Source organism: Corapipo altera, unplaced genomic scaffold (genome assembly GCF_003945725.1).
Source record: "Corapipo altera isolate COAL_440 unplaced genomic scaffold, ASM394572v1 46, whole genome shotgun sequence".
Lineage (NCBI taxonomy): Eukaryota > Metazoa > Chordata > Aves > Passeriformes > Pipridae > Corapipo > Corapipo altera.
Window position 1 is genome coordinate 5,041,961 of NW_020884883.1, and position 15,703 is coordinate 5,057,663.

The window sequence follows — 15,703 nt, forward strand, 5'->3', positions numbered from 1 at the left end:
AACTAAAGGAAACTGAAGGGAAAACTAGATATAAGTAACCATTTAATAGATATATTTCCTATCAAAATTCTCTCTAATCATGCTTTAACAGTCAATATTAAGTAAGAGAAGTATGAATAGGTCAGAATCCTTTTACCATAGTTGAAAGCAATATATTTCTGGAAGTCTCTGATCTTCCAATTATAATAGAATTTTTTATGAACATAAAACATTCTTATTTTAATGACCATACCAAAATTTCAGAGTCTTTTGCCTCTCTGGAAAAGAGATAAATAGGGTAAATCTTTCATCAAGATTAGATACACTTAATATTTGACATCAGAGAGATGTACAATGGGCCATGTGTGTAGATCAAATCCCAGACACTATCTGGATTTTGGAAGATTATGAGAAAGGAAGCATGACAGCAGTGCCAGAAGTGTGCTATAACAGAATGTTAGATTTCCGGGCTAGCTAACACTATTCTTCTTCTAAGGAAAGAAGACCTGAATTTCTAAAGGCATTTTTGCTGGTAAATTATACCTTACCTATCTGTGCTGCCAATCAAAATATATGTTCTGAAGTTTCAATGTAAATGGCTAAAAGCATAAAACAGAGACACAGATTCCTGACTATGCAGAAGAAGAGAATAAAGATCACAACTTTGGTGTAGGATCTTTTCTGCAGAACTTTCATACAGTTAGGAGCAGTTTAGGGGTCGCTCTAATCTTTTCCAGCTCTAGTCTTTCCCAGTTGCTCCCAGTTGTTGCAGGACCATTGTTCCTTGGTCATACAATGAGTATATTCCCTACCAATTATTGACACCAGGTAAATGTCATAAAAATGGTGATTGGAAGCAACTTTGTGCATCCCAGTGCATATCTGGCTGGAATATAAGGTGTTCTTTTTGTAAACTGAAAAGTCAGGTTCTTTCAAAACATTTAAAAAAAAAAAAGCCACCATTTATAATCCTTAGGAACCACTAGTAGAATTTCACTGAAAGTTTGTAGCAAGTTTTACTACTGAATATGCAAAAATAAGTATTTCTTAGAGGTATCTTCTAAAACAAAACGTCTCTAAGTAATAAAACCATGAAAATTAAGTGGCACATGACCTTAATCAAATTGGCAAGCGTAGGTGTAGTAAAATGCTCTTACACACATTCTGTATCAAAAACACAATCAAAGTTGCTTATTTAGGTAACAAAAAGCTGATTTTCTGATGTTAACATCTTCTGCCTTTAAAACCTCAAGAATCAGTGCATGACTGCAGTTGTACAAGCAACTTCTCACCAAACCATGCTGAAAAAAGAACATTTGAAAGGTTGAAAGGTTTACCTAAGTACATAGAATCATTTAGACTAGAAAAGACCTTTAAGATCACGGAGTCCGGTATTAGCACTGCCAAGTCCACCACTAAACCGTGTCCCTAAATCCCTTACCTACACATCTTTTAAATACCTCCAGGAATGGTGACTCAACCACTTCCCTGGGCACCCAGTTACGGAAAAGAAGAAAGGCAGGTAGTATATGAAAAATGCTTTCAGTAGAACACAAGCCTTCTGACTGAGATACTATTTGTATCAATGTGTATTCCATTTTACTTTCTCCAATTTTAGCTTGGTTTGTGCTCAAGTACTCATTATGCATCACTCAAACAGAACAAAACAGGTAAGAATGTTGCACATCATCAGGGAGTGTAAACTCAGTTATGATGGACAAAGCCCCAAGCATCCTAAGGCTTCTTTGAGAATTGGAAATAGATTCCTGTCTTTCAGTTTTCAGGAAATGAAAGGAAAAAGTTTTCTGATCTTAGATATCCTTGGTACTGCTAAATAGAGTAGTCACTGAGGGACTACTCACATAAGTAAGGTTGTGAATAAGGCTCATCATTCTTAATTTAAAAACATCACTTTCCAGATTAAGACCAGATGAGCAGAAAATTTGCCCTGTTTTTTATTAAAAACGTAAAAGTATGAACTGGAACGTTTGTCAGCACAAAAAAGATTCTGTAAGATATTATTTCTATTTGAATACAATAAAATCCCTTTCCCTAGTAATTAGGCTCTATTTCAAGAATGTTATCATTGTGTCATGTCTGAAATCCAGCAACCACAAAAGGTCCTTTTTTTGTCTCTGCATTTAACACACAGGTTTGCACTAATCTAGTTGGAGGACAGCATTTACTAGCTCCAGTAAAATTCATGACACTTCTACACTGATCATATTCCTGGTCCACATCTACATTTTAAGCCATGATTTGTCAAGAAATACAGCCAGTATGAAACTTTGGTCCATCTTCCTGAACTGTATATGAAGTACACTGATTTTGCACATCTTGTGTTTATTTTTTTTAGAGAAAAGTTTAGTCTTGGTTTTCATTTTTCTGATAATTCATCTTCTTGACCACCAGCTCATAGCAGCTGGGATCTACAAAATTCCAACTTCCTGGAAAAGGAAGGGATCAATGTTGCTTTTATCTTGTTGTCCAGTGTGACCGAGCATGGATAGACCCTTAGTTCTACAAAATGGTCTGAGCTATTCATCATGCCATGTTAGTCAATATTTAAGAGCAGTGTGAACTGGGAATTGCTCAATGTTCTCAAAGCTGAGTGAGGTGGTGGTTCCTGTCAAGGCTGTAATTGATCCGGGCTTTACAAACTTTTGGTCTTAAGCCTTCATAGGAAAATCATTGAAATTTGACAGCACATAAACCTGCATCATTATCCTTTGTGTGAGCTGGAATCTGGCCATGGTATTTTATACAGGTCTTGCAGCAAAGAAAAGAGACTCAGCTCACTTCCACAGTGGTTGAATTCTGCTGTTTGAATAATTTTTCTGCAGAAGACAGATAGGTCTTCCCATAATAGAACTAATTTGGAAATAGTTTTAGAACATCTCAGCATAGACAGATATGGTATATGTCCCTAAATACACAAACCTGAGAAACAAAGCAGTGATTACAAGTAGTATTAACAGAGCTCACATTTGCCTTGGGCTACCCCAACTATGAAGACAAATAGGACATTATAAAGCATAATGAGCACAGGCATGGTCAGTGCCCAGCTCAGTTCCTCTCTGTTACAACTAAGCTCTTCCTAACTCCACAAATAATTCTTCTTGTAGCGCCCCCCCACCCTACTACCAAAACCCAGCCACAGAAACCCACTACACTGAGTTAAGAACATGTCCTTCAGATCAAAGAGCTACTTCACCCCACTCAGAGACTCCTGATGGCAAAAAAAAAATCTATATACTTGTACTATATTTCCATTCATCATCTCATTGGTATACGCAGTCTCAACGCCTCACTACCTTCATGCAGCCCAAAAGTCCTTCTACACTGACTTGGGGCACACAGTTCAAAGGAGATGGAAGTTGCTGCTAGTAACGGGCAAATTTAAAGTAAAAGAGCAAGGTAGAGGGAATTCTGGAGGAACAGGAACCATGTTGACATATGAGCAGAAGTGAGTAGCTGTGAGAAGCTAAAAGGTAATATAAACCATGAAAGCATGAGTATCACTTGAGGGGAGGGGGAGATAATAAAGCAATGGTTAGAACTGTGCAAACAAAGGAAAGTTTGCAAAAATTTGGTTGTTCTAGGTTTAAAACCTCCCGATCCTTCAATCATACTGCTCATGCGAGACATACTATCAGTAGTACACTACTCACATATTACAGGGCTCATACGAGCCATACTACTACACTAGGTTGAGTATAATCAATTTTTTCCTTCTTTCTATGGTATCTATGAAGCAACTACTTTAATATCTGAGGCAGTGTTATTCCTATTTTATTGATAAGGAACTGTAACAGAGACAAGAATGGAGAGAAGAAGTAAGCAAGGCAGGAAACTGAGGACAAATCTCCCATATTTATTCTAATAAATCTAACCACCATTATTGTCTTGCCCCACATCCAATATCCTTTCTACCACTTAAAATATTCCCCACAGACTCCATTATAAAGTTTAGGCTGCTCTGCCATTTTTTTCCCCGATTCTTTTATTGGTCATGTACTCTTCCAAGTTTCTTGGAAAGAATAAGGCATCAAGATGACAAAGCAAAGTGCAGTGGAGTGAAAGAGCCAGAAGCTGTGGAAGAAGAGGGCAGTATTGTGGAGCTTACAAGAAACTGTGTATTTTGAAAGTATGAAAATTAAGTGCAATAATTAGTCAATGCAAAGTGAGTATTTCCCAGTGCTACCTAGTTTCTTTTCACATGGAATACCACATTCACAAGAAGATACTAGCTCAGTCCCTCTTGAAGCTGGTTACAATTTCTATAAATACTTCAGAAGTTATGCAAAGCTTTACAACTTATGCAGGACAGAAGTAAATCCACCACTATCTGATATTTTAAATTCAAGATCAAATAATGAGTAGGTCTTCTTCAGCTAAAGAATGATTTAAGTGTATGCAGATAAAATTATCCAGCCTGTGTTAAGTAAGATATAACACCAGATAAATCAGTGATACCTTCTAAATTCAAATCTTATACGAGCGTGCAATAAGTAAATTGAATAGTATCTGACACTGTATAATTTCCATAGATTGATATTGCAGCATTTTTCTACATAAGTTCTGTCCAAGTTGTTACATTACATTAACATTCTGTTGAGGGGTGAAGATATTAATCTGCCCAGCTGTTACTGGGACGTGTCAAGACGTGCATCTGTAACTCCAATAATCATTAGGTTTCATGTCAGTGCTGAATTCTGGGGTTGTATCCATGCAACACCCCAAAAGTCTAGTTTCATCTAGCAGAAACTGGATGGATTCAAGACATGATCAGATAAAGTTTAACCAGCCATGGAGAGAAAAAGCTGAAATTCCTAAGTAGAAGCATATGTGCTATGTATCCAGCAGGAACAGAAAGGTTTGCCTGGACCAGAGTCAGGTCTTGAGTATCAGTCATGGGTGCATCACCTCTGTCTCCTATATTTAGATTTAAGTCCAAATTTTGAGCAAACAAATTAAACTCATGCAACGCTGTCATAGAGTAAACAGAGGCTTTGCTCTCAAATTTACAAAGACATTTACATTAATAGAGTTCTATCAGTTCCCTACTGTCCAAAGGAAAACGAAGCAGCAGATAGGAAAGACAGAGGAAGATCCAACATTTCATGGCAGTATTTGGAACAGGAGTGCAAAGGCAGAAGCAATAGATGGCTGAAGGCACAGAAACTGAAAATAGAGCTTAACAATGGAGTTCTGACTGGAGAGCCAGTGGGAATGAGAAAGATGTACATAAGCCTGGGGATCCAACCGTGGTGGAATGAGGGATGAAGACATACAGACGTTTCCACTGATTGTAGAAAGGCACTGAAGACAGGAGGTGAAGAACAAGTACTTGGAATATGCTCGCAGTAAAAAAAGAACATGAGGGAAGAAGCCAGTGGAGCAGGACTGTCCTGCTGAAGACATAGGATTGGGGTACACCCTGAGTTATAACAGAGTGAATAGGAGTAGAAAAGGTCATTGAGAATTGATCAGAGAATCAATAGTAACTAAAAACCTCTTTGGGGACTATTGAGAACCAAATTTCAGTTTATCACAATTCCTGTACCATCAGTAAATATCTGTGGAGTCTGACGGTGATGAAAATAGTTATCTTGTATCTTATTCCTCCAGCAGTAGTTTTCACAGAATATTATTCTATGCAACTAGTTTAATAGCAGAATAGTACAATATGCTGTGGGGGATTTTAAGGTTCCAAGTATCTCCTAATTCACATGGGGGTTAAGATATTCTTACAAGTTTCTATTTTTAAAATGGTGTGTACTCTTTATCTTTCCCTCTGTCTCTCTCTCTCTCTTTCTCACACAGACACATTTTCAAAATAACTTCTTTAACATGACCAAATCAAGGATAAAGATACCTGAAGTGCCAGGTTACCTAGATAATTGAATTTTCCCCCATTTTGTGAATGGGTATCATGATAAAGACTAATGTCATGACTCATATACCATTGTTCCCAGAACACACCTGCCTCACACAGTGCACAAGATGGCCTTGCTGTAAGGATGAATAAGAACTGTGTACTGAAGAAGGTTCATTTGATGAAGAATTTTGAAGCAACACACTAAAAAAATGGGACAGCATTGCAAGATGAGCTAGAATGGTCAAATTAATTGGATGTTGGCCTACAAAGTGGGATTCTATCTTTTCCTGACATAAAGTAGTAATTCAAACCAGTTTTTTACAGTTGTGACTAGAAGTATATTCTTCATTTTCTATGTAACTCACTGAGATGAGGCATTTGAGTTTGCAGAAGTGATGAACGTTCAGAGACATAGTTGGAGATGGGAAAACCTGAGATGGAAAAGTTCCATGTGACAGTAATGAGTCAAGGCTTTTGGACCTCAGCAGCTCACGAGTGTCCTGTAGATTAATGGCACCTTTTCAACAGTCTTCTCGGCCGTGGTCCCCCAGCCACTGATTGGAAATCATATTGTCTAGGAAAATCCCCAAAGGAAATTAATAATAATTAATAACTATGTCTCTAGAGCAGGGCTTACATATTCTGTAGTAAACAAGGTACAGGGCCACACACTGAAAAATATCACGAAAACAAAATATGTAACAGCTGCTCATTAAGTGACTATCATATATCCTGTGAACTGAATGAGGAAAAGATCTCATAAGAAAAAACAATATGAGATCATGTAATTAAAGAAGTCTTCACAATGCATATGCATGGGGGAGATTAAATTAATTTGCCTTAACAAAGTTAATTCTGGCACGTATTAGTTTTAGAGTGTTTGGACTCTTTAATGTAGATTTTCCACACATAATAAGAAATAACTGAAGATCCTGCTGAGATCTGATTAAAGGACATATATTAACCATCTGTATTTTATTCATCCAGTTAAAAACAGAATTTACTTTTGACTATTGGATTGAGTTATAACAACTGGAATACTGGAATGGCTATTTCATTGCCAATTATTCCTATTTTCTACAGAAAGTTTGGCTTTTAGCCAAAAATGTCTTTTAACATCATAAACAGCAAAAGAAGCAGGTTGAAGTATAGAGACCATTTTCTATATACTATGTTACAGCACAGTAGTTCCTGCTCCCTACCATTGCCACTTAAATTAATTAAAGTATATGAGTTCAAGAATTTATGACTGATTCTCACAAGTAAAGAGTATATTCGAGTTCCATTAAGTTCAAGAGATGTAAAGCCAAAACAGCTATTTTTATCAGCCCTGTTCAAATACATAAAAGAGTAAACCAAATAAAACCTTTGCCTCCTCTTTTTCATATGGATGTGACTTTGTGAAAAACATAGACTACTATATGGGTAGATATACCTGTATATCTGAACAATTAAGTGGTTTCCATTTGAAATATTCTGTCCTTTAAGAATGACTATGTCTCTTATACCAGCATATTTAATCAGAGGTCATATTTTGCTGTATAAATTCATTCTCTTGCACTCAAAGACGATTCATCACATTTGTAATACATGGCTACACATTTAAGTTGAACTTCAATTTTAGAGGATGCTTTCTGTTTTTGTTTCTACACTGGCAGTTTACCAGGGCTCAGTTATGTCCCTTGCTGATGAATAGACAGACTGTATAGAAGATTTTGTTTTTATAATCTCTTCAATAAAGAACATAGAGCCAGCTCAGTGGGTACTTCAGAACAGGCACTGTATCTACATGTTCATAAACTTCATAAGGTTAAGTTGCTGTCACTTCTGCATCGTTTACTATACCTTACCTTTTAAACTTTGGATTCTTGGCTTTGCATTCATAATTCATAAAAGATAAAGTGCTTGTTACCTTGAAGATAATTTTTCACCCTAAAAATTTTAGCACATGGACACTTCTTTGGATGTCTACAAACTACAGCAATCATCATTCCTTTGCCATAATTGTCAAACTATAGCAATTTGTCTGTCTCGGTGTAGACCTCATTGCTTCCTCACAAAAGGTTCTTCACCCAGAGGGTGGTTGGGTACTGGAACAGGCTCCCCAGGGTAGTGGTCACGCATTCAAGCATGCCAGAGTTTAAGAATTGTTTGGACAATGCCCTCAGGCACATGGTGTGATTCCTGGGGCTGTCCTGACCAGGGCTGGGAGTTGGACTTTGATGATCCCTGTGAGTCCCTTTCAAATCAAAATATTCTATAATTCTATGACAATTACTATTCCTTATTTTTTAGATACTTTTAGATATACTACACAGTATACAATCAGCAGCAGATACAGAAAGGGCTACAGTAGCAGAAGGATTTAAAATTTAAGTACAATATTTAAAATGCAAATAAAATTTCTCACCTGCTTTTTAGCTCCTTTTCACCCCTGCATCTGTATTTCGATATCAGGCATACATTTTATTGCATTGATCTTATTTTACACACCAAATACATAGTACCAACTATTTCAACGATTTTCACAATTTCACAGTGTATTTTGCAAGTTCAACTTTACTTAGCATAATCCTGGTATTGCCATCTTAAAAGTTAAATGCAATTACTGAACCTCAGCCATTTGGATCTAACTTGATCTACTGACAGTAGTTTTCAGGTTGACCAAACAAACATGTTTCTTAGCTATGAGTCTACTTATACCTTTAATAGTAAGGTCGTAGATTCATAGAAAGGCTTGGGTTGGAAGGGACCTTAGAGATCATCTCGTTCCAATCCCCCTGCCTCGGGCAGGGTTGCCACCCACTAGACCAGGTTACCCAGAGCCCCCATCCAACCCAGCCTTGAACACTCCCAGAGATGGAGCATCCACAACTTCTCTGGACAACTGATTAAGTGACAAAGTGATTTTACATAAAGTGGTTTTACATAAAGTAATTTTAGAGCATATGCACTTGAAGATAAAGAACATCTGAACTTACAAATCAATTTTAATTGCTCCTTACTCATTAGAAATTACCATAAACAAGGACAGCTAAATACTATGGTTCTGAAAGACAGGAGAAATGACATACAGAAATTTAGTCAACATTTGCATGTGACTTGACCTAATTTCATGTTTTTATCTTTGGAATCCACTGTAGTCCTGCTCTCAGTTCTTTTTGAAAACCACGCCATCTATTTAAGTGGTAAAATACAGATTTTGGCTGAAATACATCACCACCTGAACACAGTTAATCTGTTGCACAGTAGAAATTAGAACACTGGTCTTCTAACTTTCAAGTTTCTTGCTTAATCTCAGACATTTCTACATACTGTATTTCTGAAGCCTGAGGGGTTTTTGCATTTATTTACTGAAGTACATTTGAGATTATTTTGGGCATCTTTACACTGGGTCATGAAACAGCATGTTTTGGCACCTGCTAGCCTCACCAGCAATCTGCTTACTCCAGGCAGTTGTCCTTGTGCTACTCCTGGGTATGGATCTGACAAAAGTCTTGCAGGGTTGCTGGGATCTGGAGTTTTGCAAACAATGGGAGAAGAGCAACATATGAAAAAGCTGCCTTGGTGTTCAAGTGTTTTAGGCGAGTCTTTATTTGTTGATTTTGTATTTTAAATATATAATAAATAATGGTTTTCATTTTTGTATGTGATATTTTATTGATTATGGTTGATATTTCAAGCAAAAACAAACACAATAAATATTTTTTGCAAAACTCATTGCTTAGCACTTGAAAATATTCATTGTGGAAACTTTCAGGTGTATTTGCAATAACCACCTCATCTACTGAGGCATTTAGTGAAACTCTGGAACTAACAGTAATTATTATGAGCAGAAGCAATTTAAATTAGTCTAGTATCCTAAATTAAATGCCTATCTTCACTTCTCTTGCTACTTGCAGAGGTTTCAAATTGAGAAAAAAGTATCTGGTTCTGAAATGCTTCACAAGGACTAACCAATACCATGGTGAGATCATGTACACACAGATTATTAGAGGAGACTAGTAAAAAAATGATTCCACTGTGAAACAAGTGGAATAACTGATGATAAATGTATACAAATTACCTATTCACACAATTCAGTCTACTCAATGGGCACACTTTAAAGTACTAAGTAGGAGAAAGAGAGGGGGTAACACTTTTTTTTTAATTTATCACCTCATGACTATGACGAAGAGCATGCACCCCAGTGCAGGGAAAGCAGGAGCTCTGAAGAAAAAGGTGCTTCCCAAAGAGTAGGATATTTTCCTCTGACTCTGAACTCTGACTTAGTTCCTATAGACATAAAGTTCATTTCACTTAACTTTGGATATCTGCAACACACGCATCAACATCTAAGCTGATCCCTAGGTTTTCTTTATTCTCTCTAGTAAGGAATGTGCTATTCTACAGTCTGATTCATCTGACCTACTTAGATGTCTACCTTCTGAGGAGATGAATCATGCCCTAAAAGTGTCTATTTCTCTCCACTGACTATAGAGGGAGCCAAGCCAAAGATAATTTTGATATAAAAGACATTACATTAGGACAGATAAATTTCACCCCAGAAGCCATGAAAGTGAGCAAAACAAGAGTGAATGCTATTTTCAGCAATATTTAACTTCTGTATGCTTTTGAAATAGAAATCCATCCACAAGGTTATCTGGGGACAATACTACTGAGAGCTGCTGAGCAGGATGGACTGGTCTGTCGCAGGCCTCAGGGAAGCAGCCTCCTACCGAAATGTACAAGGTGACCATGAAATGGTAGTGTCTGCTCCCTCTGCACCTTCCCAAAAATGTATTTGAAAGAAGAAAGAAAACTTTAAGAGTATACTTGTCTCTTTAAATTTTGTTTGCAATAACATTAATAAAGACATACCACAGAGTCATAAGCTGTATTTGTACACAGAAAGGATTGTTGACCTTACAAGAATCTCCACATAGCTTTGTCCTCCCACCATGCTTTTAAAAACTCTTTTTAAAATAGTTTCTTTCTAGTTTTGATTGATTAGAAAACATGTACCTTCTGGTGACTTTTAGCTACTTATTGTATAAGAATCTTTGTAGTTTTTATCAAACATATTCCTTTCCTTGGCATTCTTCAGTGCACTGATGAAGGTATTGCTGCACAAAGGTACTTTCGTGCCTCTCCTGTCTCAGTGTATGAAAGTCTTTTTTTATATCTAGACTTGTTAATAAAAGTTTTATTTCTACTGTATAAGAAGCATAGGTCTGACCTAACTTAACCTTGACCCAAACCCTATTTCATCAATGAACTGTTTCTCTGAATTCCACTTGGCTTTCAAATTAAGTCTTCTGCGTCTTCCTTGGCTTCAGAAGGAATACTTCAGTTAGAGCAATAGTCATTCAACTTGAGTGAAAAAAGGCAGAATGTCCCTATGTGTGCTAAGATTTTTTTTGCCCACCAAAATTTAGTTCCCAATATTCATAAAGACAAAAGAATCATTTAAGATCACATCAAAAAAACGAGAAACTGGAAACTGACCAAAATCAAGTGACATGATAACCCTTCTTCATAAAATGTTAGAGTAGGAGAAAAGAAGGGATTCAACATTGAGAAGCTGTAATGATCTGGCAAAATTATTTTTTACCTCTTCTAATCCAATTTCTCCAACACTTTCTGAGTGTTTGCTACAAAAATGATCAGCTTTATCATCATCAGATTTCTCTTAAAAGGCATCTTATGTGGCGTATTCCCCTCGATCTGGGATTGAGATTTATACACACAGTTGCTAGTGCAGTGAAGAGAGACCATGACCTTTCACAGCAGGTTTAATTTGATTTTATAACCCAAACAATTTTCAGGATGATTTAGGGATTAGATATTCTGACAGGCTGAGCTATATATCCAATAAAACAAAAGAATTTTTTTTTTTCCTAATTCTTACTGGTGATATACGCCTGCCCTGGCATTTTTAGCTTTAACATAACTGTTCTCTTTAGCATGCTAACATGAGCAGCAGACTATGATCAATCACAGTTGGCCAGCCCATGCAATATAAACAGCCATGCCTGCTCACAGGAGCAGAGATGCTGCCTAGAAACTGCAATTTGAAGAGCCTACTGCCTCATTCTTGAAACCACTTAAGTCTGGAGAGAGACAAAGGAAAAGAAGTGCAGGTTTATGTGATGATTGCTACTACTTACATTTACAGTGAAAATTTATAAACTGCAAATTTAGCAACATGTGACATTTTGATTGATGAACTTTGCTTCTTCAGAGGGTCGTATTAGGAAGACTTACACCACCAAGAGGTAACATGAACTTGTCACCATCACAGTGTGTTTGTAATACCCTATCTGAACTAGCATAAGGCATTATTTTGCTTTGTGCATCCCTGCCATTCCATCAATATCCTTACCTAAGAACCATATGACAGAGAAGTATACAGAATTCATTTCAGCTAATAAGGGGAGTGAGGATTTCTGACTACTCAATTATTTAAGGCGGGTAACTAAGATACCAGAAATACGGAAGGACACATGATTCTGCTTCAGAAGCAGAGGAAGTACAGTCACAATTGCTGATCCTTAGGTCTTGCTTATTTTTGGTCAATACTTAGCTAAGTGTCTTGCAGGAAATTTGTGGCATAGACAAAATTCATCTTTCCCAACTCTAAGCTAATTCTCTAACTAATGGGTCAGACTTTTCTCATTCCCTGAGGCACCATAGGAGAAGCAGAAATAATACAAAGCTGGCTAAGAATAATGTTGCATACCAGGGATTCCTACACTGCCTAATTAGGGTTGTTTTACTATGTCTTTTCACTGCCATGGCAGGGCAAACTGAACAGGGCAGCAAATATAAAATCTCTGATCTGTGATATTGTTCTCTATGGGTCTGCATCCTGTAAGGGACCAGATCATTCCTTCAAGATGTAAAATAACTATAATAAAAATGCTTAAGATACTGTACCTTTCATTGGGTACAAGATGAAGCTTAATATAAGGCCCAGAATGATGTTTCTACCTTTTATCAGCTGCAGTGAGCAATCCTCATAAAGACCATTCACATAGAGAAGTGAGTTTACATAAGGTTTTCTGCGGTTAGCTCCTAAGTTTCAAACCAATTTACTCGTCTATAGTATGTACAACTGTTTATATGTCAGCCATGTCAGGTATACGGAATGTAAAGATAATCATTAATAAAATTTGTGTATCTGATAAGCCTCTGCAGACAAAAAGAATCAAGTTTTAGATATATTTTATGCAAGTAAAAAGAAAATGAGTAAAATCACACCAGCAAGTTTTAAGGTTAAGCCCTTGCAGCACTGCAAGAGCCAACATCAGATGTAAAGAAGGTAAATATTTCAATTTAGACTCTGGGGCTGTTGGTAACTTCTTATGAGCTTTCTCTCTCTCTCTCTTTATATTGGGGCGGGATAGATAATTTTTTTTTCACCCCTAGGCCTGTGTTCCTTAATTGTCCTGTTTTGTAGAAGGCTCTACAACAGAATCCACCTAATTTTCTCATGTACATTTTCTCACTTCTCAAATACTAATTTTTTTTTCTTTAGCAGCCCACCAGAAAGGACTACGCAGATTTCTCATGACCCTAAAGCACAGCACAAGAAGTTCTATGAGCTCAACCTGTCCAGCTGAGAATCCATTTAATCATGCTTTGCATATTCTCATCCCACCTTCACATATTATTTTACCACTTTCTTCTTCTTATACTTATATTTCAAATTACTATTGCTTTCCAATGCGATACGCTGTGTCTCATCAACTCATTATAGTAGATTGGCAAAAAATAAATCAGAAGTAAGTTTTCTCCTATATTTAATTCAAACTTTCCCAATAGTTAATTAATTACTGTCTAATGTAATTAACTGATTCATGCTTCATCTTATTTTAGCATCGAATTTCTGAGTTTAACTACATTTATAACTGCTGTCCATCATCATCAAAGGGACCAAGTCAGTAGACCAATATATTGTATATGTGTTTCTATCTTATAAATTATTCATCTTTTAACTCAACTTCTTCCTGACTTTTCTTTGAGGAGTGGGACCTATGATTATTAGCAGAGTTTACTCCCCTAATAAAATCAAATCATTCTGATGTTCTTTGGGGAAAACATAGAGGACCCACAGGAAAATCATAGCACAATTATGTCCTATAATATTAGCTAATAAAGGTCTGTGAAAAATGGCTCCCCAACAGCTGCCCAGCATGGAATCTGATACTAGCCTTCTGAATTTCTGGGCAATGCATAGATTTTCTGAAAAAGAATTCAGTAAAAGAAAAATGATGCAAAAAAAAAAAATCTCTGTGATGAACACCAAGGGAACGTCATCTATTTTCTCTATATTCCACATACATGGAATGCAAATGTATCCAGCATTTTGAACAAGTTTGCAAGCAATCCTTAAGAAAAATGCCTTCCTCAAAACTGAAATGGATTTTACCAATACAAGCCTCTGAATTTACTTCATCCACATTTTGTACACTTACACACTCAATTTATACACTCATTTGTTTTTCATGACAGCATATGAGAACTACTGTGATTACCTGGAGGTAGTAGGATGACACTAGGGGAAGCCACACTCTATGAATAAATATATATATACAGTGAAATAAACAGCAAGTTTTCCAACCTATCCATCCTGCATACCTGACTCTACTGTTAATGTTTAATGAAATAAAATTTCCTATTATTTACAATTAACTAGTACTACCTTTCTGATTTCACAGTAAAAAGATTCCAGTGCATCCAGGTCCAAAACAATTCAGGTACTCATTCCTGTTCTTTGTAACTACAGCAGCAGAATAATATATGCATCATCTAATTTAACTGCAAATGATTCTTTTAGCATGAATTGTCTGTTTAAAGATAATGCACAACAGAACTCTTAACTGTATCCCAGAAGTCATGCAGCACCAGGAAGATAAGATCACAGTGGTTACCAGGGGTAGCAAATGGGAAAAGCACTACAGGAAATGAACTCTTGTCAATAATCTCAAGAGAGTGCTATATTTAGGTCAATTGTACCTGAAATCGTTTGGTGGGGTAATTGCTCTTTGGTACAGACTCCGCTCTCTGAGCCTGTCAGAGTGCTTGTAGGTCCACTGGATTGGATTCACCAGTTTTCTTCCAGACTCATTTTCTAAAAATAAAGAAAGAAAAAAAAAACTTTAATGAAGAATAGTAAGTTTACTAGGAACACAGAAAATCTCTCACACGTTATTTTAGCTTTAAAAAATTGCTTTCCATGAATGCATTTATACAAAAACTTGTTCCAATATCTAACTGGTTGCCCCAGTTTTCTAGAATAGAAATTTGTTCAGTTTTTCAGATTTTTTATTTGGCCCAGTAGAGACTTTCCAGATATGTTAAATAACGGAGGTGATTTAAAGTGCTTTTCCTGATCAGTTAATAGTCAATGCAAAATCAGAATTGTTTTTAAATCTTATGATGCGTCCCAGTGCAACATTATTCCGGCTTTAATTCGGGTTGAGTCCTCAACTGATAATACAGCCTATTGTTTAAGATGGTTCATTCATGTATTCAGAGGAATGTGATTATTCAGACTTAGGAATCCAATCTAATGAGATACATGCTGACCCTTTACATCAGCTAGCTGGATTACTACAAGTATTAGAAAAGAGCACCTAGTCCATCTGTCTTATTTCTTAGAAGAAATATAATATTCTGCTTTGATAGCACAAAGTCTCCAGCAGAACTACTCCTTCTTCACATTAAAGAGTCAGTATTAACCAGACGAATTTTAAAGTAAGGAAAAGCCTTCTTTACCAGCTATTCAGCATACATTTACCTTCAACACAGGCAGATAAAGCATCATATCTGCAGTCACTACTCAGTGCTTGTGATTAG

General features: G+C 36.6%; 1 protein-coding gene across 14 annotated transcripts in view; it reads right to left on the reverse strand.

Moving 5' to 3' along the window:
* MYT1L (myelin transcription factor 1 like) overlaps window positions 1-15,703 on the reverse strand; it is a 326,870-nt gene that overhangs the window by 203,237 nt on the left and 107,930 nt on the right. For all 14 annotated transcript variants that reach the window (XM_027640988.1, XM_027640991.1, XM_027641005.1 and 11 more), the window contains one exon: window positions 14,861-14,975. The gene's annotated coding sequence lies outside the window, so the exon portion shown is untranslated. The remainder of the gene's footprint in view (window positions 1-14,860; window positions 14,976-15,703) is intronic.